General features: G+C 41.4%; 1 protein-coding gene across 2 annotated transcripts in view; it reads left to right on the top strand.

The window, feature by feature from the left end:
• The window catches only part of LOC124605312 (nucleoprotein TPR-like), a 404,625-nt gene that overhangs the window by 183,380 nt on the left and 194,016 nt on the right, over positions 1 to 27,229 (top strand). The gene's annotated exons all lie outside the window — the stretch shown is intronic.

The following is a 27,229-nucleotide window of genomic DNA, read 5'->3' as shown; positions in this document are numbered from 1 at the left end:
CATGAGGAGAGAGGAAATGCGTGCTGTATGCAGTGATTTTAATCGTTATCATGGTTTTTTTAAAAAATATATGAAGGTATTTCTGGATGTCATATTTGATTGTGAAGTGTTTGAATAACAAGATCCCAAGTTATGGGGCACTGACAAAGACTGTATCGTTCAGGTAATGAGGATCACACTGTGGCTAAACATGCCTTGGTGCACACCTAGCACATCTTGGCACAGTGTTACACCGTCCGGGTTCTGGATACTTCCCACCAACACCAACCTGTCAAATCTCCGGAGATGGGAACTTGCCCTTCAGTATATCCTCTCTTCTCGTTACCCACCAGGCCTCAATCTCCGCTAATTTCAAGTTGCCGCCGCTCATACCTCACCTGTCATTCAACAACATCTTTGCCTCTGGAGTTCCGCCTCGACTGACATCTCTGTCCAAACTCTTTGCTTTTACAAATGTCTGCTTGTATCTGTATATGTGCAGATGGATGTGTGTGTGTGTGTGTGTGTGTGTGTGTGTGTGTGTGTGCGCGCGCAAGTGTATACCTGTCCTTTTTTCCCCCTAAGGTAAGTCTCTCCGCTCCTGGGATGGGAATGACTCCTTACCCTCTCCCTTAAAACCCACAACCTTTCGTCTTTCCCTCTCCTTCCTTCCTTCCCTCTTTCCTGACTAAGCAACCATTGGTTGCTGTGCATGTTTGTGTTTGTTTGTGTGTCTGTCGACATGCCAACACTTTCACTTGGTAAGTCACATCATCTTTGTTTTTAGATATATTTTTCCCTCGTGGAATGTTTCCCTCTGTTTTATTCATATCATTAATTTGAACCCAACAATTATGTTTGTTATTGTCACTGTTGCATTTCGAAATCTTTTCTGTCATCTTTTCTCTTTCTGCTCTTGCAAGTAGTTTCACTTTGGATTCACCTTCTCCTTTTTACTGTAATCTACAATACAATTTTATCCTGCCTATATATACACAATAATACGTAACCCACTTCCAAACCATAACAAAAAAAATCCGCTTTCAAAACTACCGCTGCTATAAAATCCACCGTTTCCAGTTCACAAAATGTTCCTTTCACCTATTAAACAACCATTTCGACTAGTTCTAATAACTTTTGCTCTATTTCCATTTCCTTTTTTTCCCACATCACTGATCATTTTTAGCCACTTCCCACAGGTTTTAACGTCATTATTTCTTTGTCAGACAATTGTTAGCCACATTTTCATAATCTGCCACCACAAAACCACTCCTTTAATACATTTACACACAGTTTTTTGTAAATTTTCCCAAATTTCTCCACCCTTTAACGTGTTTAGGCGGCAACACAACCACCTAACCTTTATGCACATCGTTGTTTACCAACCCAAATTCACCACAGGATCAACATAGCTCATCTTTAACCAACACTTTTTCGACTTTTTTCACACCAGATCCCCAGTTCCTTTCTAATTCACCTTTATCTCTCCCCATATATTTTTATTTTCATTTTGATTTCAGCCTCATGTTACACTTTCCATCTTCTAATACCATGTCACCCTCACAACATTGCCACAATCACCCCATTAAGTTTTATTTACATTCCCTTTGCAAACATGCCTTCGCCCTAGCCAGATAACATTCCCATATTTTATGTACTCGCGCTTGTCTGACATTTGGTATTACCCCCAAAGGCCTCACATTTAAAGTTCCCATCTCTGGCTGTAGCCCTACTTTCCATCAGTCCCTATACCAGTTCCAAACTGAACAATCCATTGCCCTCACCCACCTAATCCTTCACCTACACATCAACTCAGCCAGTGAACACACCCGTCAACTCCTATCCTTAATAAAAGTCCTCAATCTTTTGTCTCCCACATCCACACTGGCTGTTCAGAGCATCCTCCTACAGGCCAACCGCAAATTAGAACAGCATGCCACCCTCCACCTCAAAAAACTATCCAATCTCCTGGTTTCCCACCTCCGGAAAGGCAACTCACTCACCTTTCACAACCTTTCCAGCAAACCTCAATCTCCTCTCATTGCACACAGACCCAGTCTCTCCCATCTACTCAATCTCCGACTTCCAGCTCCATTCCCCCCAAAACCTCAAAATTCTAATCAATACAATCTGGAACCACAACACCCTAATTCAGTAGTTAACCTTTCCTCCAAATCCTTCTCCCAGTCCAAAACCTCTGTCCTATCCAAAGGCCTCACCTTCAGCCCTACTCCCAGATTCAACCAAACAGCCCTCGTCAAAGATTTACTGTCCTACACTCGTACTCTCTCCTGGAAATATCACTTTGCCATGAAGAAAAATGATCCTAATCCTACTCCTAATGATCCAACTCCCCAAGACACTATCCAAATTGAACCCTGCCTGGAACAGTTCCGTCCTACGTCACAGCGGGGCCCACCTCCTCTTCCTCAAAACCACCCTCTCCAAACCTTCCAGGAATTTCTGACTTCCAGCCTTGTCTCTCAATCCTTCTTAAAAAACCTTAATCCTACTCCCAACATCACCACTGCTGAAGCCCAGGCTATCATTGATCTGAAGGCTGACCGATCCATCGTCATTCTTCCGGCGGACAAGGGTTCCACGACCGTGGTACTTGATCGTCGGGAGTATGTGGCTGAGGGACTGCGTCAGCTTTCAGACAACACTACATACAAAGTTTGCCAAGGTAATCCCATTCCTGATGTCCAGGTGGAGCTTCAAGGAATCCTCAGAACCTTAGGCCCTCTACAAAACCTTTCACCTGACTCCATCAACCTCCTGACCCCACAGGCACAACGCAACCCTTACCTTTTCCCTACTTCCTAAAATTCACAAACCCAATCATCCCGGCCGCCCCATTATAGCTGGTTACCAAGCCCCCACAGAACGTATCTCTGCCTACGTAGATCAACACCTTCAACCCATTACATGCAGTCTCCCATCCTTCATCAAAGACACCAACCACTTTCTCGAATGCCTGGAATCCTCACCCAATCTGTTACCCCTGGAAACCATCCTTGTAACCATTGATGCCACTTCCTTACACAAATATTCCACACGTCCAGGGCCTCGCTGCGATGGAGCACTTCCTTTCACGCCGATCACCTGCCACCCTACCTAAAACCTCTTTCCTCATTACCTTAGCCAGCTTCATCCTGACCCACAACTTCTTCACTTTTGAAGGCCAGACATACCAACAATTAAAGGGAACAGCCGTGGGTGCCAGGATGGCCCCCTCGTTCGTTAACCTATTTATGGGTCGCTCAGAGGAAGCCTTCTTGGTTACCCAGGCCTGCCAACCCAAAGTTAGGTACAGATTTATTGATGACATCTTCATGATCTGGACTCACAGTGAAGAAGAACTCCAGAATTTCCTCTCCAACCTCAACTCCTTTGGTTCCATCAAATTCACCTGGTCCTACTCCAAATCCCATGCCACTTTCCTTGACGTTGACCTCCATCTGTCCAATGGCCAGCTTCACACATCCATCCACATCAAACCCACCATGAAGCAACAGTACCTCCATTATGACAGCTGCCACCCATTCCACATCAAACAGTCCCTTCCCTACAGCCTAGGTCTTCGTGGCAAATGAATCTGCTCCAGTCCGGAATCCCTGAACCATTACACCAACAACCTGAAATCAGCTTTCGCATCCTGCCGCTACCCTCCCGACCTGGTACAGAAGCAAATTACCAGAGCCACTTCCTCATCCCCTCAAACCCAGAACCTCCCACAGAAGAACCCCAAAAGTGCCCCAATTGTGACAGGATACTTTCCGGGACTGGATCAGACTCTGAATGTGGCTCTCCAGCAGGGATACGACTTCCTTAAATCCTGCCCTGTATTGAGATCCATCCTTAATGAAATCCTCCCCACTCCACCAAGAGTGTCTTTCCGCCGTCCACCTAACCTCCGTAACCTCTTGGTTCATCCCTATGAAATCCCCAAACCACCTTCCCCACCCTCTGGCTCCTACCCTTGTAACTGCCCCGGTGTAAAACGTGTCCCATGCACCCTCCCACCACCACCTACTCCAGTCCTGTAACCCGGAAGGTGTACACGATTAAAGGCAGAGCCACTTGTGAAAGCACCCACGTGATTTACCAACTGACCTGCGTACACTGTGAAGCTTTCTATGTGGGAATGACCAGCAACAAACTGTCCATTTACATGAATGGACACAGGCAGACTGTTTGTTGGATTATGAGGATCACCCTGTGGCTAAACATGCCTTGGTGCACGGCCAGCACATCTTGGCACAGTGTTAGACCATCCGGGTTATCTGGATACTTCCCACTAACACGAACCTGTCAGAACTCCGGAGATGGGAACTTGCCCTTCAGTATATCCTCTCTTCTAGTTACCCACCAGGCCTCAACCTCCGCTAATTTCAAGTTGCCACCGCTCATACCTCACCTGTCATTCAACAACATCTTTGCCTCTGCACTTTTGCCTCGACTGACATCTCTGCCCAAACTCTTTGCCTTTACAAATGTCTGCTTGTGTCTGTGTATGTGCGGATGGATATGTGTGTGTGCGAGTGTATACCTGTCCTTTTTTCCCCCTAAGGTAAGTCTTTCCGCTCCCGGGATTGGAATGACTCCTTACCCTCTCCCTTAAAACCCACATCCTTTCGTCTTTCCCTCTCCTTCCCTCTTTCCTGATGAAGCAACCATTAGTTGCGAAAGCTTGAATTTTGTGTGTATGTTTGGTAAGTCACATCATCTTTGTTTTTAGATATATTTTTTCCACGTGGAATGTTTCCCTATAGGAAAACAGTGTTTTTTGAGCATAAGACATGTTTCCACACTTGTTTGGTACCTCCTCTAGGCTTGATGTTAATTCTGAATTTGTGTTGTCTATGTCTTAACGCCATTCTTCATAAAATTATAGACTGGCAGCACATCGTGTTCTATCATTGTAACTCACCTCAAGTCTTTATATTTACTCCTGGAGTGGAATATAAACTGCCAGTTACACAGTTTCTTGGCTTCATAGATAACCTTGTTAATTTTTGGTATCGATTGAAAATGTGATGAAACACTTATGATCTTATTTCTAGTGTATACCAACAACTGTCTTTTTTCATTTATTTTTCATTTTCTTTTTGCAAGACATTTGTATTCTTTCTTATTAGCTTTTTGCAGTAAGGCAAACAATACCAAGTGGTCCAGCACTGGCTGCTTGACCATCTGAGAAAAATTTGATAATTGGTGGGTGAATTCCCTCATGTCTGGTGGTCTCAAAAGAATTATTAAACAATTTTTATTGGTTATCATTTAGAAACAGCAGCCATTTTTGTTTCAGGCTGCAAGAATTCTTATGCATTTACAAGTATCTGCAGTTTTTTTTTAATTATTCATTTATGGGTTGCCTCAGACCTTACAAATAAGAAGCATTTAGTTCAGCACACACTGGACCATAAATTAAAACCATGATCATGTAGCTGAATGTATCCCTTAAGATATTTGTAATGGCTTGAAGTTTTATTTTTCCAAAGGAGGAGTAATTTCTCAGCCTTAATATTTTTGTACTGTTACACTACACAGTATAATTACTTTTTACAGAGTATCAATGGTGAGGAGCTTACACTTGAAAAAATACACTATTTTTTAAAAAACTATTTTTTAATTATCATTGTTAGTGGACCAGATAAAGATCTGAAAGTTATACACTTAATAGACCTTTATAATATTAAACTTCAGTATTGATGTCACCTTTGAGATTCAATAGGAAGTAAATATGAGTAAAAAACATGTTTCTTAACATCTGTAATATCGGAACTAATGGATAAAGTGTATCAGTTACATAATATCTGTGATCACTTCCTAAAAAAATTACCCAACTAATTATATTATCTTGTTCTAACCTTATTTGTTTTTACTATATTGTTCATTGAACAACAGAGAAATCTCTTCATTCAGTTTTGGCATTGCTTAAAAGTATGCCAAATCACAGTTGTAAATTCCAGGGGAGACAGCTTCTTTAGTACCTCTTTAACAGACATCCAGACTTGATCCTTTCCAACATTTTTAAATGAGGTCCTTTGCCCTGGTATATGGTAAAATGTAACACGTGCACATCTTAGTTTTGATAACCAATATTGTCAACTTTGACAATCCACCACTGTTTGCCATAAACACAAGCCCCTATGTCCTTATTTTGAAGTGTCAGTGGTACAAGTTTTCCATAGTGATGAAGTTGACTATCATGGGCTGTTGATGTGAACTTACACTTGAGGAAGTTGTGAGACTGAGTTATAAAACAATGAAAAGATCAGGTGCCTTTAATCTTCTGACAAGTGTTAATTCTTTCATTCAAGACAATGTTCTTATACTTTGTCACATTTTACAAAAACATAGATAATCCCTTTTACCTGTTCTTTACAGAAAAGACATTTCTCGAAGTGGTAAGATCTGGTTCTCATAGGTCCGCTGCAGATTAGCTTTTGTGACAGCTCCCTTTGTTGTATCCCCAACACCATCACATGCATTCTTCCCATGGCATGATACAAAAAAGTGCCATTCTGATTCAAGTACACTGTCTTCGTGAAAGGAGATGTTAATAATTTTTTTGTTTTTGCATTGGTTTGCAGCACCATCAGAGAAGTAGTTTATGGAATGGTGATGCTGTTTTATGTATTTTGTTAATTGCAATTGAAAAGTGTGCACTGCTGTAATGTGTTCAAGACAGTCCCTTATGGCACAAAAATTTTAGTTTATCTTGCTCTTTATAATAGAACACAATGGGTGAACTGTGGTCTGTTTGTTTACCGAGTGGTGCCCTTGTACTTCATCTTGAACAATAAAGGAATAGTTTTCAGAAAAGTCATCAAGAACTAAGCGTTCATCAACTGTTGAGGTTCGCTTTTTGTCTTTCAGAAATTTACCCTGAGCTTTGACAATAACATGATGCTACCAACACTTCGAATAACTCTTCTTGTGATTTTGTAATTGTCACCATTTCCTTTCTATCTTACGTCACCCATTGCTTGTATTTTATATTGTCAGGCATCAAATTGTCTTCTTCCGATTCGTCAAACATGTCAAGTAAAAGTTCTTTGACTGGACAGTCTTGACATTTTCCCATGATCATACAATTGTAACTGTTAATGTTGCAAACCAGAACTTCCAAAAGGTCTTTGTAGTCAGCTCTAAGAGTGTTTCCATCTATCATCAACTTTGCATTCTGGTGATGCACTCAAATGCAAACTTTATGGGTGCCAGATGCCCTTGGAACAATACACCGCTTTGGTCTCAACTTGCAAAATTTTCACCTTTCAATTTTAATATCAGGATTTTCTTTTTTGAATACAGTGAATAGTTCATTTAAATTACACAGTATTAACCTGTTTTGTCTCTGAACTTAAGCACCATTTTCATTCACAGAAAAACAATTTTTTTTGACAAGCATCAAGTGGGTGTTATTGTCATCTTCATAAAACCTAATAACTTTTTGATCATGTTTTCATCTATGAAATTTGATACATTTTTCTTTTGTAATGCAGGTAAAATTCTCTGCTCTTTTCCTAACTGCCTTGTTAATTTAGACAAGCATTCCGACATATTAAATTCATCACTAATGTTTGCTTTACTCCAAGAATTTGGTAGTAAACTGATAATCTTAACTTTAACCTCTTTGTTTGAACGACAAAATTTAGTTTTTAGCTTTTCTATCAAGTCGTCATATTTGGTCAGAGAATTTTTAGAACTTCTGTCTGGTTTAGTGCAGCTTCTCTTTTGAAATGGAACTTCAAAATTCTTTTTGACAGTTGTTGCTACTTTCTCAACTTTTATTCAATGCAAAAGCTCTTTTTTCTTCCCTTAGTTTTCTAATTTTGCTAGCAGGCAATACATCTAGGATTTTACAAGCTAAATCCACTTCTTTTATAGTTCCTGATGAGTCTCAAAATTCTTTAGCTGAACAATCACTATCCCTTCATTTCTTAATGACAAATATCTTAGAATAGTATTTTGGAACACAATGACTTTCCTGGTATATTATTGATAAAAGGGCTTTTCTTTTTATAATAATGATCAAACAGTATTTTTTTCAGGTGTTCGTTATAGGCTTCTTGTGTTATCCAAGCATGACTGGTCAAATAGATGATGAAATTTATTAAGTATTTAATTTCATGGTACTTGCAAGTTGAGCTAACCTCTTGAGTCAACTCATAAGTAAAACACTTTTTCTTCGTCACTGTAATCTTCAATTAAAATAATGTCTGTAGGAAACACTCCACATGCACCTATACGGCAACCATCATTAATAAGAACACTAATAGAATGCTGAGTCTCTGTTGTTAAACTGCACACTTCAGGAGCTCATTGTTAACCCTAGCAGCACTAAGCTTGGATTTGTCACATGGATGTCGCGCATGCGTGGGTGGGGCGGCAAGAATTGCCCTCACATTCTTTTTGCTTTTTAACATTTTTGTTTGTTTATTTTGTTTTGATTATTTGATGAACTAGGAATTTCTTTGCTATAACATATACAAATACAATAAATAAAGTAATGAATATGAGAAATATTATTATATTTTTATCATGAAACTAACACTTTCGTGTACATCAGACTTATATAAGATATCATAAAAGAACATACAATAGCAAGTCACAAATAAGAAACAGAAAATCAAAGTCGGAAATTACATTTGAGTTTTTCTTTCCTACTCGCTTTAATTTTCAATTTCACAACCTTTGCATATGATTGTTTTTGCAGAATGTTTGGAACACACATACTTGGAACACTTGCAACGAATTATAGACACTTTGTCATCTTGTCTTTTTCCTTTTTAGAGTTTTTACTCTTTAAACAGATGTGACATCTTCCTCTTGAATAAAATTCAACAGATTGAACATTTGCAGTAATGCTGGTCAGCGTTTTCCCTAGAACGTTTTCCACTACCGAGATGATAGGCTTTTGTAAACCCATGATATTCTTTGCTCCCTCTTGCACAGCTGGCCTAGCAAGCTGTTGACCTAATTCTAGCAGATACAGCCTTCTTACATTATGCTTCTTCTTATTCCAGTTTGGGTTGTTCTTTGTGAAAATTGTTCCAACTTTGAGACAGGCAATATCTATCAAGATGAAAAAGAGAAATAATGGCCACCTTCTCGTCCCTCGTTTTACTGAATGATGTCGCATCATTTGATCAATGCTGTCTGTGCCTTTGGTTTCATTGTCGTAGGGATTGATGTGTGTCTTTTATTTTCTCTGTTGACTCATCCACCTTGTTATCATTGTGTTGTATGGAAAGAAGTAGGAGGTTCTTAGTAGGCTTCAGTTTGGAGATGTATGAAACCGAGGTAACTAGTGCGTCACCTGTTTTCTGATCTTTGAATAAGAACTTAGAGGAATATAGCTCTCGACCCTGTGTCTTCTTTAGCTGTTCTGGTATGTGTTTTCTGTTAATTTTCAGTGTTTCCACCAAAGTTAACTTGCCATCATTGTAAAGCTCCTCGGCTAGGTCTATGGATGTATAATAACGATCTGTTACTATATTTCTTCCACTTCCTGCCACTGGATTCACTATACATCTAACAACTGCCTTTGCACTTTGTTCCTTGGCAGGTCGTTAATCCTTCCCTGCATATACTTCCATTTTTAGAACATACCAGGTGTGTGCATCTGACAACTTCCTGATCAGTATGCCATACTTTCCAGGCTTGTCTTTCATAAAGACCTTAAAGGGACATCTTCCTCAAAACAGGGAGAGCATTTCATTGATCATTAGATCAGTGCTTGGTATATAGCATTTCACAAACATTTCGTCAATTTTGTCGAAAACTTCATGAAGGGGGCAAAACTTGCCCTGCTTTTGTCTTTCAGTTCTTGTTTCTTCATCATCAAATCTAATCAAGAACAGAAATTCTGCACATCGAATGCAACTCATTGTAGCTAGGTAGATATTCTTTCCCATTACTTTCCCCCATAAGTCCTCAAGAGGCAGTCTAGTGTTGTCATTTGTGCCCATGAGTATCAAAATACCAATGAAGGTGTACATTTCTTCTATGTTGTAAGTTTTAAGTTCTTATTATGAGCTTCTTGGTTTGTATAGTCCACGATAATCTTCATTATTTTGGGAGTTATAAACTTTTTGAAAGATTCTGACACACTAGAGGTTAAGCCTTCATGAGTCAAACCTTCGCGAAAATTCCTATATTTTTTACTGACTTCTGTACTTGCCTTGGAGGTGCACTTTGTGCTGTAACAATAATGCTGGAAACAGCTGCATGTTGTTCATCAGGTGATGAACTCTGTGAACTTGACTCATTTTCAGTTGCTGTGTTACTATCGTATGTCACAACTGTATCATCTTCTTCTGGATCACTTTCATCACCTTCACTTGCTTCATTTATTATAGCTGACACCTCTTCATCTGTGAGAAACCTCTGATACTGACAAGACATTTCAATAGAACTGCGAGTAATGTACAACTGCTCAAACAACAAAGGAGATTTATTTCAAAACAGCAATGGCAACACAATACAGTGGTACCAACAGTCAGAAACTGCATTTCCTTCTGTCGTATTGAGAAATATTGTAATGAGAAAAGTTGACTCTCCATTGTCAAAGGGGGCCAACAAAAACTGCCCGCACTTTAATTAAATATAATAGATTTAAATAATTCACAAAAATTATAAAACTATGACATACTCTAGATATTTTTCTACAGCTACCAAAATTCTTGCTTCTTCACTCCAACAAATAGATATATTACACAGATAAAACAAATACTGCGGGCAATTTTTGCCACCCCTTAGTGGTGCTAGGGCTAACTGACAAGGAGAGGTCCCCAGTGATGGAATAGACTTTTTGAAACCACCTATATGGTAATGTAGGTTAAGACCCCAGCTATCACACACTGCAGCCATTCATCCTGTTGGGCCCTCATTTGCAAGCAATTGAATCATTTATTTCAAAACCAGTTAAGCACTAACTTTGTCCATTTCTAATACTCAGATGAAATAATCAACTATTTTAATCGCCACAGTAGCAGCTACTCAATCCTCATAAACAAATTCCACAGCACATTCTGCCTCTGTAGTAGGCCAGTGTAAAATGCTGTCATAAAATGTTTCATACCCCACCAGGTAAGGTCTTCAGGCATTTATGTCTCGCAGCTTCTGGATATTGATAGAAACCTGAAAAAATAACGAAGGAAGGGATCCGACTGTATTTTTGAAAATGTAAGCTTCTCACTGTTGATACTCGGTATTAAAAAAAGGAGTAGATAAAGTGTGTAGTGCAATAGCACAAAAATATTAAGACTGAGAAATTACTCCCTCTAAGGAAAAATGTTGTTCAAAAATTGATTTTTAAAAATTTGCGATCAATAACTTCGAGCCATTACAAATATATTAAGGGATACATTCAGTTATGTGATGATGCTTTTAATTTATGATCCAGTGTGTGCTGAACTAAATGCTTCTTATTTGTAACGTCTGGGCCAACCCATTTCTGAATAATTTAAGAAACCGCAAATACTTGTAAATGCAAAAGAATGCTTGCGACCTGAGACAAAAGTTATGTGAGCAGGGCAAACGCCAAACATGCGCTTCCTGTGTCACTGTAGCTGCATATGCGCATTGAAACCTGTTCTCTGACAATAAATCTAACAGGTTGCGGAAAACTGTTGTGAATGTTGATTTGAGAAGACCTAATTTCAAAGTAAATTTACTTTTATACAAAATGAATTATGTTATGCATGAGAATGGTAATGGATTTCTTAAATAGCAGTGTGTTTGACTCATTCAGAGCTTAACATTTTGAGGACCAGCCACTTAGAAAAAATAGGGCCCAGAAGACCTGTGTAATGTGCCGGGCTGAATCCCCTTGTATTAGTGCCACTTAAAGTTCACCTCACAATCGGATGTAGTGAAACATTTCCTCACCCAGTAGATAGTGCACAGTGTTCCTGACCTACCTTGCTTTGCTTACTCAATATTGTCTTCTCGGTAGCTGCGTCCGTCTCACCTAAATCACACTGCAATTAAGAAGCCAGGATCCTAGATTATGTTTTCCAAAATCAAAAGTCAAGACCGTATTCATTGTGAACGCTTATGACAACCACAGTGCGATTTATTTGTTATCACTCACACACAGGATATTCATGTGACCAGGCCTCTTACACTTAATAATCGTCAATTAGGTAGGTCAAAAACTTCCAGTCTTCTTCACAATAAGCGTTAATGTTCAAAGCCGAATACAATTGCACTTTTTTGGTGCCAACCGGAAAAGTTAAGCTTCTGTTTCAAGTATTATCACATCACATTCCGGCACTGACTTGACGCACTTTTGCTCCATGAGAATCTGACCGAGAACTACCTGAGAACTGCACCAGCTCAGACCTTATATAGACGAGTGCTTGAATATTTGACTATTTCTGTTAATATATTATAGTTTATAATTTCCCGGGGTTAAAATAATCCTTTCTAATTGGTTTTGAAGTTAACTATTGGGTTTTATTACTATTTAAGTAATAAATGTGTGAGCTGTATCAATTTAAATACGCAGAACTAACTTATGCGTCCGCAGTGGGAATTCCCGACTTATAACCATGGCAGCCCTCTTGAACAATAATTTTTACTTATTCAAATTTACTTAATTCTTAATTAATGCACTTACAAAATTGAGACTGGAGTCATTTTACATAGAAAAATATAGGTAGCAAAAGTATCAAAACAGATCTCGGAATTATTCAGTAGTTTGGTCACAATTGGCACTGAAAGTCATACAGGCTACAGATTTAAAGTCTTAATATCTATTGAATTAATAGACTTTAGGTTAATTTAAACACTTTGCTGGAATCAGTAAAATTTAGGTTTTCTTTTGGATGCAGTCTTATAGCTGAATTTGATCTATTAGCTCACTCAGATTTTACTTAATATGTATTGCACAATATACGTCATTTTTCATAACTTTTAATAGGATGCATTTCCAATAAAACTAATTGGCTCATTACTTTCAGACTAGTGCATTAGAATGTACTGAAATAATAGATTTTACTAGGGGAATTTTATTTAAACTATTTCTGAATTCTGTGCTATGAGGCTGAAGGCCACAGAATCTGTAGTCGGAATCTGAGTATGAAAATGGGGGGGGGGAGGTTCATTGCTTAACTAAGTTGCTGAAGGAGTGTAAAACCAAAACAGGGTAGCAGTGGGCAACCCTGCTTTGTTATACCTGCTGTTTATGTGATTATTTAAAATTTTACTGACACAGCTTTTCCTATTACGTGTTCACACTACAGTGATGTCGCCATTGGATGATTGCATCATGTGTCCTGTGCTCTGGATGTCTGCTATCATTGGCCTGCTAGATCAAGTGACATGAACTGTGATTGGGTGACAAAAGTGAATGGCAATATCAGTTTCACTGCTTCAGAAACCACATGTTGTATTTGGTGGAATTCATATTTATACCTTCGTAATTTTTTAAAAATTGTATGTGTTGCCTCGCATCAAAGATGTTTCCAAAACAGGTTGTTTAACACAGAAAAAGTGTACTTTCACTCAGGATAAAGTGTGTTGTATCCTGGTTAAAAGTGTGTTTTTAACTGGGATTTCCCGGATATTATAATTTTGTCTGTGCAAACACACTTTATATATTGAAAGAGCAATGAATGACACTCTTCTCTTTTAAGGCGATGTAAAACCACATTTGCATACAGCACCAGTGTCATATCCAGCTTCTGCGGTGTGTAAGTGAAGTGCCTAGAGGCAGTCATGTTGGGTCATGAGTACAGATTTTTGTCCGTCCCATTATCAAATGTATTTAATATGATTACATATTCTACCACAAGAAAGACTTCTGCAAAGTACCTGTAAGCCATTGTGGACTGAAGAAAAATTGCAGCAACAATCCAGGATCATTGAAAAACTCTCCTATGGAAGTGACACCACTAATCACCAACCTCACAGTCTTCAAGTGGTAGCATGCAGGGGCTAATTTTTCAGTTGAACAAAGGAAGATATAATGCTGGATCATCTCTCTTTGGAATGCATGCATCTTCCTGTGGGCAATACTGTGTGACCTAGTCCACCAGCGGCTGTCAATTGCTGCTGGTCTTTGACTTAATTGTAGCATTTCTAATGACCCACCTGTCCTTGCTGAACATTTAGCATCCCACTGTATGGCGGAATCATTTGTCCCACTTTCAACACATGTAAGCAATGACTCGAAGATGCATGTCATCTTTTATAGTATACTGTCCTGAGCCATATAACCAGCCTTTCAATGAATGGGAATTGCTTAGAGCCCTTGACTCAACCTGCGACAATACCTTGGGCCCTTACTACTCGACTCGCATTCGGGAGGACGACGGTTCAATCCCGTCTCCGGCCATCCTGATTTAGGTTTTCCGTGATTTCCCTAAATCATTTCAGGCAAATCCTGGGATGGTTCCTTTGAAAGGGCACGGCCGATTTCCTTCCCAATCCCTCCCTAACCCGAGCTTGCGCTCCGTCTCTAATGACCTCGTTGTCGACGGGACGTTAAACACTAACCACCACCACCACCACCTTACTACTCCATTCCTAGTCAAAGTATTGATCACCTTAATTGTTCCCTGCTGGATCCTACATCAGTGGGAATCCAACAGAATTTGTCAGCTGATTGCTTAGCCGGGGAAATGACGACATGGTTAATATCTCAGTGAGAATGCTAGACACTGATTTGTCAGCATCTGCTGATGGTTTTCAATTGTATCTGGTTCAGAGATAAATTCCTCCCCAGACAGTACCACTTACCTGATTAATAAGCCAGGCAAAAATCGAACCTCCATTGATAATCATAGGTCACGCATGTCGCGCATGCTCACTAACATAATATAGTGAAATACCATTATTAAACTTTTCAAGGGACTTTAAAAAAATCTGCAAAATGCAGGAAAATGTAAAATGTCGGAAATAACTTTTTAAGTGGAAAAAATTAGTTACAGCATTCCCCCCTTGCATTTTCATAGATTCTTTGTGATATATGTACGTAATAGACTTCAAAATACTTGTTAGGGGCTTGTTTATTAGCCAGTTAGGGTTATCTGAATTTCCTACTACGTTTACCCACTGACGTAACTGTAACTGATCAACTGTCTGGAAAGTACCCCCCAGGCCGCTCACAGTCTTTTTGTAGGTTCGTGCATGTCGCACATGGGGCTCCGAGCTATTGCAGCCCATTCTTCATTCCCTGGCTGCATTTCCTTCACCCTGCCCCCCCTCCCTATTATCCTCACTCCTTCCCCGTTGCCCCTCCTTCACCTCTCTTGGTGTTCTGGTTTATATCGACCTGGCTATCCATCTGGATGCCTGTCTTGCTTGCAATTTTGTTCCTTCTACCTAACCTTTCATCCTTTTTGGCATTTAGGTCCCCAATTGAGGTTTGACCTCCACTTCAAAATTTTCTGTTTTTAGTGTGAGCTATTTGGGGAAGAACTCCCTCCCTAGCATCTACAGTGTGGATTTCTCTCCCTTCTTCCTTCCCCCCTCCCATCCCTGCTGTATCCCCCCACGATAGGGCTCGAGCATGTGTAGCCAGTCCATGTGGGGTGGCTGTTATATATCCATCTGGCTGACCCCCCCCCTCCCCCCCTGCCAACACTGGGATCACATTGCTGATACCTGAGCTGTTCCCTCCCCATGTATTCCAAGGAGTGGTTGCTTGCCTTCCTGGAGCATCAGAACTCCCAGCAACAGCTGCTGGACCAGGCGGCCCTTGCTGTGGGTGGGTGGCACTCCTGAGGAGAGACCCTGATTGGAGCAGGTGGTATCAGGGCGGATGCTTGGTGCACGAAGCATATCAAGCTGCAAAAATCTGGCCATTCTCAAAACGCTGTCTCTTCAAATGGTGATGAATCATTGAATGCTGCTTCATATGACCCGGCAGCCTACCCTTCCATGGGTATACCATGGGAGGAAGGCCAGGCTGGCAGTCATGGGACAAAACACTTTCCATGCTACCTTGTCTGTACTAGGATGGATGGGGGCACATTCACCACCACAAAGCCATTGTTTTTGTGGAGAATGTCGAGAACGTGTTTGGTAAAGTGGAGTCTCTCAGTAAGATGTGTCAGGCTCCCTGTTGACCAAAACTTCTTCAGCCACCCAGTCTGCAGTTCTTAGTGGTTGGGATCATCTTGGCAATGTTCCAGTATCTATTACCCCTCATCAGTCTCTGAGTATGGTTCAGGGAGTGAGTTTTCATAGGGACCTCATCCTGCAAACTGATGAAGAACCCCGTGCTAATCCGGAGTACTGTGGCATTCATTTTGTTCGAAGTGTGCAGAAGGGTCGTAAAGACAACCGCACCAGTACTGGTGCCTTCATTCTGGCTTTTGAGGGGGATACCCTCCCAGGGAGGGTCAGTGTTATATGCTACAGATGTGACGTGAAGCTGTCCGTCCCACCACCCTTGAGGTGCTTTAGGTGCTTGCGTTTTGGGCATATGTCTTCCTGCTGTATGGCAGACCCTCTGTGTGGTGACTGTGGGCACCCACTCCATGAGGGAAGCCCTGTGTTCCGCCATCTTTGTGTTTCAGTTATGACTGCCACTCATCTCGCTCGCTGGATTGCCCTGCTTACAAGAGATAAAAGATGATCCAAGAGTACAAATCCCTGGATTGCCTGTCTGATGCTGAGGCTTGCCAAAAATTTGAGAGATTCCATCCAGTGTCTTTTTCTTCAACTTTTGCCTCTTGTACATTCTTTCTCCCTCTTACCTCTTCCCTCCCCTTCCCTGCAGTTCTCATGCTCTCCCATCTGGGAGCCGCTCTCCCTCTCTGGTGAAAGAAGTGTCCCCCTTCTTTGGCACCTGCTGGTGAAGTGTCCCCTCCCCCCTTCTCCGGGACCCCTCTCCCCGGCATCTCTCAGGCCAGAAGCCTCCTAGCACAATTCAGCTGCAAGATGCACCATCTGTACACCCCAAGATTGCTTGCTCTCTTTTGGTTCAGGATCGTGCAGATACCCCTACTCCCTCTGTGCCCTGCCCTCCTTCACCTCTGAAAGAGAAGGAGAAGAAATATAAGTCCCAAGAAACGCCCCCCCCCCCCCCACCCCCTGCCCCTGGAGGTGCCCTCTCTCTACTTGCAACCTGAGTCTGAGATCTCATTTATGGACGTCACCCCGTCCTTGTCGGTGATGACCACTCACTGAGTGACATGACCTCTTCACGACTTCTTTATGACTGACTTGGACTCTCACCAAATGATCTTCCATTGGAATTGCAACAGATACTATTGTCACATACCGGAAATACGTTTTGTTTGCTTCTACAGTCTGATTTAAAGTAGTTGTCACGTCTAGCCTTGGCTGGAGGCAGCCGCCTCAGCGCATCGCTACCCCCGGCGATAGAAAATCGTTTTAAAGCCTGTATCTTCTACAAAAAGTAAGTAAAAAATTTCAAACCCACGTATGATGTATGTCTCTACAATGTCTCTCAATCTGTCAAATATCTATTCTTAATTTTAATTAGGACAAGAGTTACGTTAATTTGTTTGAAACCATTTAAATTCTCTATTTCGCAAACAGCTTCTACCTTATCATGTCATTACTGAAAAACTATTGGTGTCACAGCAAAATATTTTTTTCCATTCATTACCAAAATAATGCACTCGGCAAATAATCCTTAAAAGTTTTCATAGTGCATTACGTTTCCTGTATATAAATTTCTGAAAACAGCATTTTTAAGCAACGCTATCAGTACTGAACTCTAAACAAGTATGACGTTTAAAATCTCTATCTCCTATAAATATTATGTAAATATTTTGAAATTTACGTACAGTATCGGTCTCAGTGGTATCTATAAGCATATCAAATATCTTTTCTTAATTTTAATTACATTAACTATTGAAGTGTGAGAAATTTTCGTGTCCGGAAAATTTTTCTTCTTTAGATTTCAAATCTCGAAAACTATTACACACATTGAATAACATCTTGGTGTGTATACAAAATGAAATAGATTTAAAATGCAGTCTAACTTACCGCAAGGAGATGACGAGAGCTGGCCAAACAGTATTTCTTAGTCTCACAACAACAATAATAACTAATCGACATAAATTCACAAACACAATATTTAATGGCAGTAAGTACACTACACACTAATCAGACAATGCGAGAACATCGCTTAATTCAGAGTCAGAGTCAGTGGAACTATCCGTGTCGCTGCTCGTATTGGCAGATATAATCAAGTCTTCGACACTTTGTTGTAAGACACCTTCATTGTTCCATGCGTCCTGTATCACTCCTTTCACGTGATGCACTACCTTCTGCCGGTCAACTGCCTCTTTCAAAAGGCGTTCCACTTCGGTTAATGTGAATTTCTTATTTTCTGCAGCAATGTGCCATTTAACCTGAGCCCAAAACAGCTATATTGCGTAGAAATGGCTATAGTAAGGAGGCAATCTGAGCACTATAAGCCCATATTTTTTTGCTACTTCATCCACAATGTTAATCGGGTTATTTGGCTTGTGTTGCGATAAAAGTTCTAATAATTCTGCCCTTGTCATATTACTGTCGAACTGTACCTTATATTTCAGTAACCAGTTAACAATGTCATTTTTCCTCGTTGCCTTTGTGTGTGTTTTATCTTGTATTACTGAGTGATAAGGACCGTTATCCATAACAATGATAGAGTTTTTTGTTAAATTCTGGAGCACACAGTCTTCAAACCATTTAACAAAAGTGTTGTGGTTCATCTCTTCGTGGTAGTTGGAGGTCTTATTTGAACTGAATAGCAGCAGACAATTTGGAATGAAACCTTTTGAAATTCCGGCAGTTGCTACGATTATCCTTTTTCCTCTGCCGATCGGAGCTGCCATACTACCACTGATGGTACCATCTGTCCAGCCTTTTTTTTTAAACTGTATCCTGCAATCACCCACATTTCATCAAGCCAAAAGATATCATCAAAATTTGTCCCCACTAATTCTCTAAGAAAGCGGCATCGTCAGGCTGCAATAACTTAGCGTTCCATTAGTAACTTTCTGCCAGAGATGGATTTATTGCACAATCCTAACATTTTCACGACTCGTAACAAAGATGATTTACTACCCTGAAAAAGGTCAGCCGCTGTGAGGGTAGAATGTAGTTTTTTGAGTGTTGGATACTCCTTCCACCGAATAAAATGCGTATATTTGATGATGAATGGCATCTTCCTGGAAAGAGTCAAGTTTTGTGACCCTCTTCTCTAGTTGCCTCTTTTTCCCAGGTGTCTCCAATTTAGATGATTCACTTGAGCCTACTTTCATGAATTTCTCCTTGCAAATTCTTATTACTGATTGTTTGCTAACTTGCGGAGCAGCTGCAGTTCGCTCCACCACCTTATCCAAAGGAACGAGAGGCCCTCCTGCATCCCTCTGTCTCTCTCAAAATACTCCCTTAAGAACACACGTATTCACGTGCTTGACTGCACATAACGATACTATGTCTGCCACTTTTTGGAGGTTTCCAAGGAGTGTGCAACCTCGGTCTCCCTCTCTTGCATCTGCTTTCATCAGACACCGTAAACACGCGAAGCTACAAGTCACTCAAATCTCTCACCCGCACATCTACAATGCCTCACTGAGGACTGGCTAGCACACTGGCTTAGTCAGCTCAGCAGAGCGAAGTGGCAGTGCAGTGGCAGCCGACAACGCCGGCTGCCATTGGTTTATTGGTGGCGGGAGTGCTGCAGCCCATTGCCTGTCAAGTGACAACTAGTTTAAATAATAGTATATTCTGGGTTCTGTCTTGCTCTTCAAGAAACATGCTGCCTTGATGACCACTCTCCAACATTGTTGCTTATCGGGCATTCTGTTGGAACTGTGCTGGCCTCGGGGTACGATCTTGTGGGGTCTGCACTTCCAATTCTATCCGTTGTCATTAGTTACTGGATCCTCCTTCATACCAACCTGGAAGCAATAGTGGTTAGAGTGCAAACGAGTCCAGCAATCACCTTTTGCAGTGTTTACCTCTCTCCAGGTAGGCCACTTCCTTTTGTTGAACTGTCTGCCTTAATGCAGCAACTCCTAACTCTCTTTCCCCTCCTTGAAAACTTCAGTGCTCACCACCCACTGTGGGGGAGTTCCACTTTCACGGGTGGGGGTTTCCTAATTGAACAACTTCTTACAGACTTTGATTTGTCTCCTCAATGATGGTTACCCTACCCACTTCAGTGCTGCTCATGGCTACTTTACTGCTATCGATCTCACGATCTCGTCCCCTGCTCTCATGGCTTCCATACATTGGTCATCCCATGTTGATCTTGGGTCCATTGGTCCTTGCGGAACACCTCGCAATGGCGATGCTGTCCTGCCTTTCTGCAGCAGAAATGCCGAGTTGAACAGACCCTCCTCTGTTTCAACCTGCACTACACTGGACCCATAATGAACCTTTCATTGAATGGGAATTCTTGCATGCTCTTACCTCTTCCCTTGACACGGCCCCATGCCCAGATTCCATCCCCAAACAGATCATTCAACACTTGGACGTTACCCAGAGGCAACATCTCCTCACGGTCTTCAACCGCATTTGGCTCAAGGGTGCTTTCCTGTTGTGTTGTTGAGACAATACAGTTATCCCGTCCTTAAGCCCAGGAAGAACCCAACGTCTCTCGACAGCTACCGCCTGACTAGCCTGACAAATGTACTTTGTAAACTGCTCAACAGGATGATTAGCTTTAGATTATGTTGGGTACTCAAATGTCAGGACCTTTTGTCCCCTTATCAGTGTGACTTCTGGTAAGGATGATCTTTAACTGACCATTTACTCAGATTGCAAACAGCAATCCTACAGACTTTTACTAACCGCTGCTACCTCGTTACAGTCTTCTTTGACCTACATAAGGCACACAACATGGCTTGCTGCCATCACATTTTAGTTACCATCCATGACTGGGGCTTCCATGGCCCCCATCCAATTTTTATCTGCAAGTTTTTATCTTACTGGCCTGCTCAGTTATCTTTCTCTGGGTCCCAAGTTACGTGAGCATCCCAGGGAATGAAGTGGCTGACCATTTGGCAAGAGAAGCAGTCACATGCTCCCTATTCCCTTTCAGGATTCCAGCTTTGGGTATACAGACCTACAACAAATCTATCTTTGCCAAAAAGTGGAATGATGTCTGATGCACTTCTGTTCACAGTAACAAACTCCGCACAATCAAGGAGTCGGTTTGGTGCTATTCTTTCTGCTCCTCTCGGAAGGAGTCCACTGTTTTATACTGTCTACACATTGGTCATACCAGACTCAGCCATTGTTTTCTCCTGCGTAACGAACTGCCCCTAATATGTGGTTGTGGAGCCAGACGACTGTATCCCACATATTGATGGAATGTCCCCTTCTTTCGGCTCTTTGTGCTAAGTATGGTTTCCGGATTCCATAATTTTAATATTAGCAGATGATCCATGGGTGGTTGAACTGGTCCTCAGTTTCCTCCGTAAAAGTGGTTTTTATTTCCAGATATAAGGTTTTGCTTTACTCCTGGAGCAGGGACAGGGTGATTGTGGCTGGGACCCCTCTTCATATCTTCTTGATCTGGGACCCCATGACCACTCCCCCATGGAAAGACCGCTCCTTTTTTTCCCCTGTTTTTAGATTTGGTCTCACCTTTGAAGCCTTTCACTGTGTGTGTTTTAACTTCATTATTTTATAATTTGAGTCCTCTGCCTAGGTCCGTCCACTTTTAGTGGACCGTCTTTCACTGTGATGAGAAACTTCAGAATAGTGGGACTGATGACATTGCTGTTGGGTCCCATAAACCCTCTCAGTTAATCAATCAATCAATCAGTCTGGAAAGTAGACATGCTGGATTTAATTTCATTCATCATAATTGATGTTATTGGAATGCCCGCAGTTGTGTCAGTCATTATTTAAATAACAAAACAGCACATCAGTACATATTTTTTCATACTTAGCATGACACTTTCTGAGAATGTATTCCAATAGTCAAACGCAAATATTTACATAAGTATGTTGTGTGATGTTCGTGTATGTGCTGATCTGCATGTCTTGCAATCTAGTTGGCTCTTTGAGGTTATAATGTACTGTGCACCCTCCAGTATGCAGAACCCCCCACCCAACACACACACACCGTCACTCACATAGTTTGTGTGTAAAACTTCACAAAAATTACTTATGTAAATATTTGCACTTGACAACAAGAATAAATTTTTGGAACACATTTCGGTGAGTATGAAAAAATATTTAACTGATGCAATTTTTCATTATTTAAACAGAAACATCTGAGCAACACAAAGGTATCAACTAGCACTACAAGTGTCCAAACAATGAAATGCGCAAAATGTGCTTTTGAGCCGTCATGACGAGTGCAACTATCATGAAGTTTTATGCATGTGCAGTAGGGACTGAAAACTGTTGCTAAGCATTATTCAAATGAACCTAGTTACTCCCATCAGCCTCCACACCACGTAGAGATTAACAATTGGAGGAAATAAAGCACAAATTCTTCTGACTTGTACCAGACCTTTTGAGTTGTGTCTCCTGGTTTCAAGAAACTTAATCGCATAATGTTTGTAAACACTGCTTAAAGGCCAATGCCTTGGTTGCGTTAGTTTATTTCAATTATGTCAGTTTTTCCTCCATGGTCATTGTTTCATAAAGCATAAATCTCCGGAAAATCATAAATATGTGAATGTAAAATTTGGTGCGAATTAACATTGTGAACATACAAACTTTGGTGGGAATGATAAAAAATATCATAAATAGTGGGAAAACGTTAATTCCGGGAACATAAAAGCAGAGTTTTACTGTGTGCAAGTTGCTCAAGAAGTTGTCGGACTGTCGATGTGTTGGATCCTTGGATCGTGGAATGTTTTATGCACTCGAGCAACTGTCAGTGAGTTCTGAGTGAGCAAGTTCATCAAGTAGATGATAGTTGCTACACGTACGCATTAAAGGTACCACTATTGACTTTGCAACTGTAGTGTGTTTTAGCCACGACTCACATCATCGTCTCAGACATACTGCTAGCTTTGGTGTTTTCCTCTGGTACTGAATCATATGGGGAATTCAATGGAATGAGCTAACTGATCACTTTGCCAGGGAAGCGACAGCACAACCAATATTTGCAATGGGAATACCAGGCACTGATTTGTGACCAAAGAAGAGGCTTGCAATCTGTTGCACCAGATCAGGGAATGGAGCCAATTGCTCCCTGCAACAAGTTGTGTACCATCAAGGAGACTGCTGTTGATTGACTTCCCTATCTCCATTTGTCCTAGAAAAATAAAACTGTCTTGTTCCAGCTTCGTGTTCAGTTTTACCCACTAACCAGATAGATTTTACACTTTCTCTGAGAGAGTGCAATTTATTCCCAACTCTGATGTTAAGGCCGTACTCAAGTCAGGTGGGGAATGATTGTGGGTGGTACACTGTGTTGCATGCCGAGCCTGGAGGATGTCGACTGCAACTGGCCCACTTACCATCTTGTAAGTGGTCAGGTGCAAGTAGTAGTACCCATTGTGTGACATTCCCGTGGTGACATTGAGCATAACTGTGGGGAAATTGGGTTTCAGTGTGACACCTTGCAGTTTGAAGCATCACGAGCCTGAGAGTGATGTTGAATGATGCCATGTGTTTGCACTTTTACAAAGGAAGGTTATAAGCAGCTTTGCACCAAATTTAAAACTTATGCGTGACAACAGGAAACAATTTTGGGTTTTCATGGAAGTGACCCTGTAATTTTGTTGTGCAGTACCGTTATTTCCTATTCATTTTGATGTGGAATAAATTAATATAACGTTTAAAACATTTCGTTAGCTGTCACTCCCTTGAAAACACAAGAATAAACTTCATGATAGAGGGAAATTTTGTAATCTTGGTAGGTGTGTGCATGCTTTTTTTAACAAATAAAAACTGTCAACACCGAGTGTGCCATTCTTTTTTGCCAGAGAAACCAGTGTGTGTATATAAGTCTCCTTTATTGTGGTTAGAGAACCTAGCTGCTCCCCTTTTTTAGTATTATCTGTGTCTGAAGTTAAATTTTCACAGGTAAATAAAAAATCAAGTGCAGACCTCTACTTATCTTCATGGTTGGAAAAGACATCAGCAAATTTATTTTGTTTGCATTTCAGGCTAATTAAACTGTAAAATCCTACATAAAAGTACTACCAGTGTGGATAATTTTTGCCGTATGTGCAGGAAAGTGACTTTCGCTTCTCATAAATGTCAATTGACTCCATTAATAGAGATAGCTTATTACCATTACCTTGACTGTAAAATAGATGAGGGTAAACTTTCGGCACCAAAGATTTGCTGCAATTCATGTGCACTAAATCTCCATTGTTCATTAAACAAAAAATTAAAGTCAGTGCTATTTGCTGTTTCCATGACATGGCAAGAACCTTCAGATCAGTTCTGTAATTGTTATTTTTGTATAGAACCTCTTCTTAAACATGGAATGTTGAGAAAGAAAATGTGGACCACCCCATACCCAACTTTGACATCATCGACTTGACCAGTACCATATGAAAAAGATCCACATGTTCCTGTCCCTCTAGAACATTATATCCTAGAATCTGATGAAGACGTGGAGGGGGAATGCAAACAACAGCCTGAGTCTTTACGGAAAGATCCAGGCTATACACCAGAACTGATCTAACCTAGTAGGCCACGTAAGATTTCTCAAGGAAAACTGAATGATTTAATCCATGATCTAGAGTAACCAAAAAGCTAGGTCTTGAAACTGAAAACAACGTTGTTAAATGCAGTGATACAGATAGTCTGATGGCATCTTTGAGAAAGGTCTATAATCCCTAAGACTGGAGACTTTTCATTGACTTCATTAAGTTAAGCTTGAAAGCTGTTTCAACTCACAACAGAAACACATTGCTATCTTTTCCGGTAAGTCTTGCTGTACTTGTAAGGGAAAGCTATGAAAATGTAAAATTGCTTTGTGAAAAATTAAATCTGTCAATGGTAGAAATGTTGCAATCTGAAGGTTATTGATATTATACTTTGAACCATGGACCTTGCCGTTGGTGAGGAGGCTTGCATGCCTCAGCGATACAGATGGCCGTACCGTAGGTGCAACCACAACGGAGGGGTATCTGTTGAGAGGCCAGACAAACGTGTGGTTCTTGAAGAGGGGCAGCAGCCTTTTCAGTAGTTGCAGGGGCAACAGTCTGGATGATTGACTGATCTTGCCTTGTAACACTAACCAAAACAGCCTCGCTGTGCTGGTACTGTGAACAGCTGAAAGCAAGGGGAAACAACAGCTGTACTTTTTTCCCGAGGACATGCAGCTTTACTGTAGGGTTAAATGATGATGGCGTCGTCTTGGGTAAAATATTCTGGAGGTAAAATAGTCCCCCATTCGGATCTCCGGGCGGGGACTACTCAGGAGGGCGTTGTTATCAGGAGAAAGAAAACTGGCGTTCGATGGATTGGAGCGTGGAATGTCAGATCCTTTAATCGGGCAGGTAGGTCAGAAAATTTAAGAAAGGAAATGGTTAGGTTAAAGTTAGATATAGTGGGAATTAGTGAGTTCAGTGGCAGCAGGAACAAGACTTCTGGTCAGGTGAATACTGGGTTATAAATATAGAATCAAATAGGGGTAATGCAGGAGCAGGTTTAATAATGAATAGGAAAATAGGAATGTGGGTAAGCTACTACAAACAGCATAGTGAACGCATTATTGTGGCCAAGATAGATACAAAGTACACGCCTACTGTTGTGGTTGGCAGGAGAGCCAACACCGTGTTACTAGAGCAGCCGAAAGGCACGCGTTTTAGCTCACGCAGGCTGGCGTGAGGTCTGGAACAGGACAAGGAAATTAGGATTTAGAAAAAACGGACGTAGCTGGTGGAATACTTAACTTTAATCCATTAATGGTGAACGTCGCTCTTGACGGTACATGATTCACAGTATCAATAGTAACTGGTAATGGCACCTTGCTAGGTCGTAGCAAATGATGTAGCTGAAGGCTATGCTAACTATCATCTCGGCAAATGAGAGCGTATTTTGTCAGTGAACCGTCGCTAGCAAAGTCGGTTGTACAACTGGGCGAGTGCTAGAAAGTCTCTCTAGACCTGCCGTGTGGCGGCGCTCGGTCTGCAATCACTGATAGTGGCGTCACGCGGGTCTGACATATACTAACGGACCGCGGTCGATTTAAAGGCCGAGGTAACACTTGGGGCCGAGGCGAGCCAGTAGATGGGTCCCCAGGTCGCTGACCGGACGGCACCATCGCTGAAAGCAGACGGGGAGCAGCAGATCCCGTGCGACGACAGAGGCGCAGCTGATTGAGATGCCGATGCACCTCAGCAGAGGCCTCCAAAACCAGATACATAGCGTGGCCGAGGCAGCAAAGAATGCGCCCTTTGAGCCAACGCCATGAACCTCGATAGTGGCGGTAGTAGACAACGTCGCCTGGCACAAAAGCAGGTGTCTGCCGCTGCACAGGAACCTGATGCGGCGGATGTAGCAAAGACATCAAGGTTCGATGAGGCGACCGTGGAGCAACTCAGCCGGTGAGCGACCATCTCGGAGCTGAGAGCAATACGAGGTCAAAAAGAGCAATAACGCGTCCTCCCGAGAATGCAACTCTTTCAACTTCAACATCTATGACTTGAAAGTCCTGACCAATCGTTCAGCGGCACCATTTGACTGTGGCGAAAACGGCGCGGACGTCAGATGTTGAATACCATTGGCCTTGCAGAATGACTGAAATTCTGCGGACATGACTTGTGGGCCATTGTCGGAAACAATAGTCTGTGGAAGACCTTCAATGCAAAAGGTAGCAGATAATGCTTGGATGGTGGCAGATGACGTCGGGGAAGACATCCGGACAACAAAAGGAAAATTACTGAATGAATCTACCACAACCAACCATCGAGCATTCCAGAATGGACCAGAAAAATTGATGTGTAAGCGTTGCCAAGGGGAAGTGGCTTTTGGCCATGCAAAGAATGTCCACGGTGGTGCTGATTGTTGTTCGGCACACACCATGCAAGAAGAGCACATATTCGTAATCGCGACATCGATTCCGAACCAAGTGCAGTGCTGACGAGCAAGTTGTTTCGTTCTTACTATACCGCAATGTCCTTGGTGGAGAAGCTGTAAGACAGAGGACTGTAATGAACGTGGGACCACGACCGTGGACTGATCATTATCAGAACGCAACAGCAAAACACCACGTCGTACAAAAAGTCTCTCCTGGTGAGCAAAAAATCGGCGAACCAACGGGTCCCCGATCCGTGACTTTGACAAGGGCCATTGCGTAACAACAAAACACAGAATGGTAGCAAGGACAGGG

The sequence above is a fragment of the Schistocerca americana genome, chromosome 3 (assembly GCF_021461395.2).
Source record: "Schistocerca americana isolate TAMUIC-IGC-003095 chromosome 3, iqSchAmer2.1, whole genome shotgun sequence".
NCBI classification, from domain to species: domain Eukaryota; kingdom Metazoa; phylum Arthropoda; class Insecta; order Orthoptera; family Acrididae; genus Schistocerca; species Schistocerca americana.
Note: the sequence above shows the minus strand (reverse complement) of the source record. Positions and strands in the feature narration are given on the sequence as shown.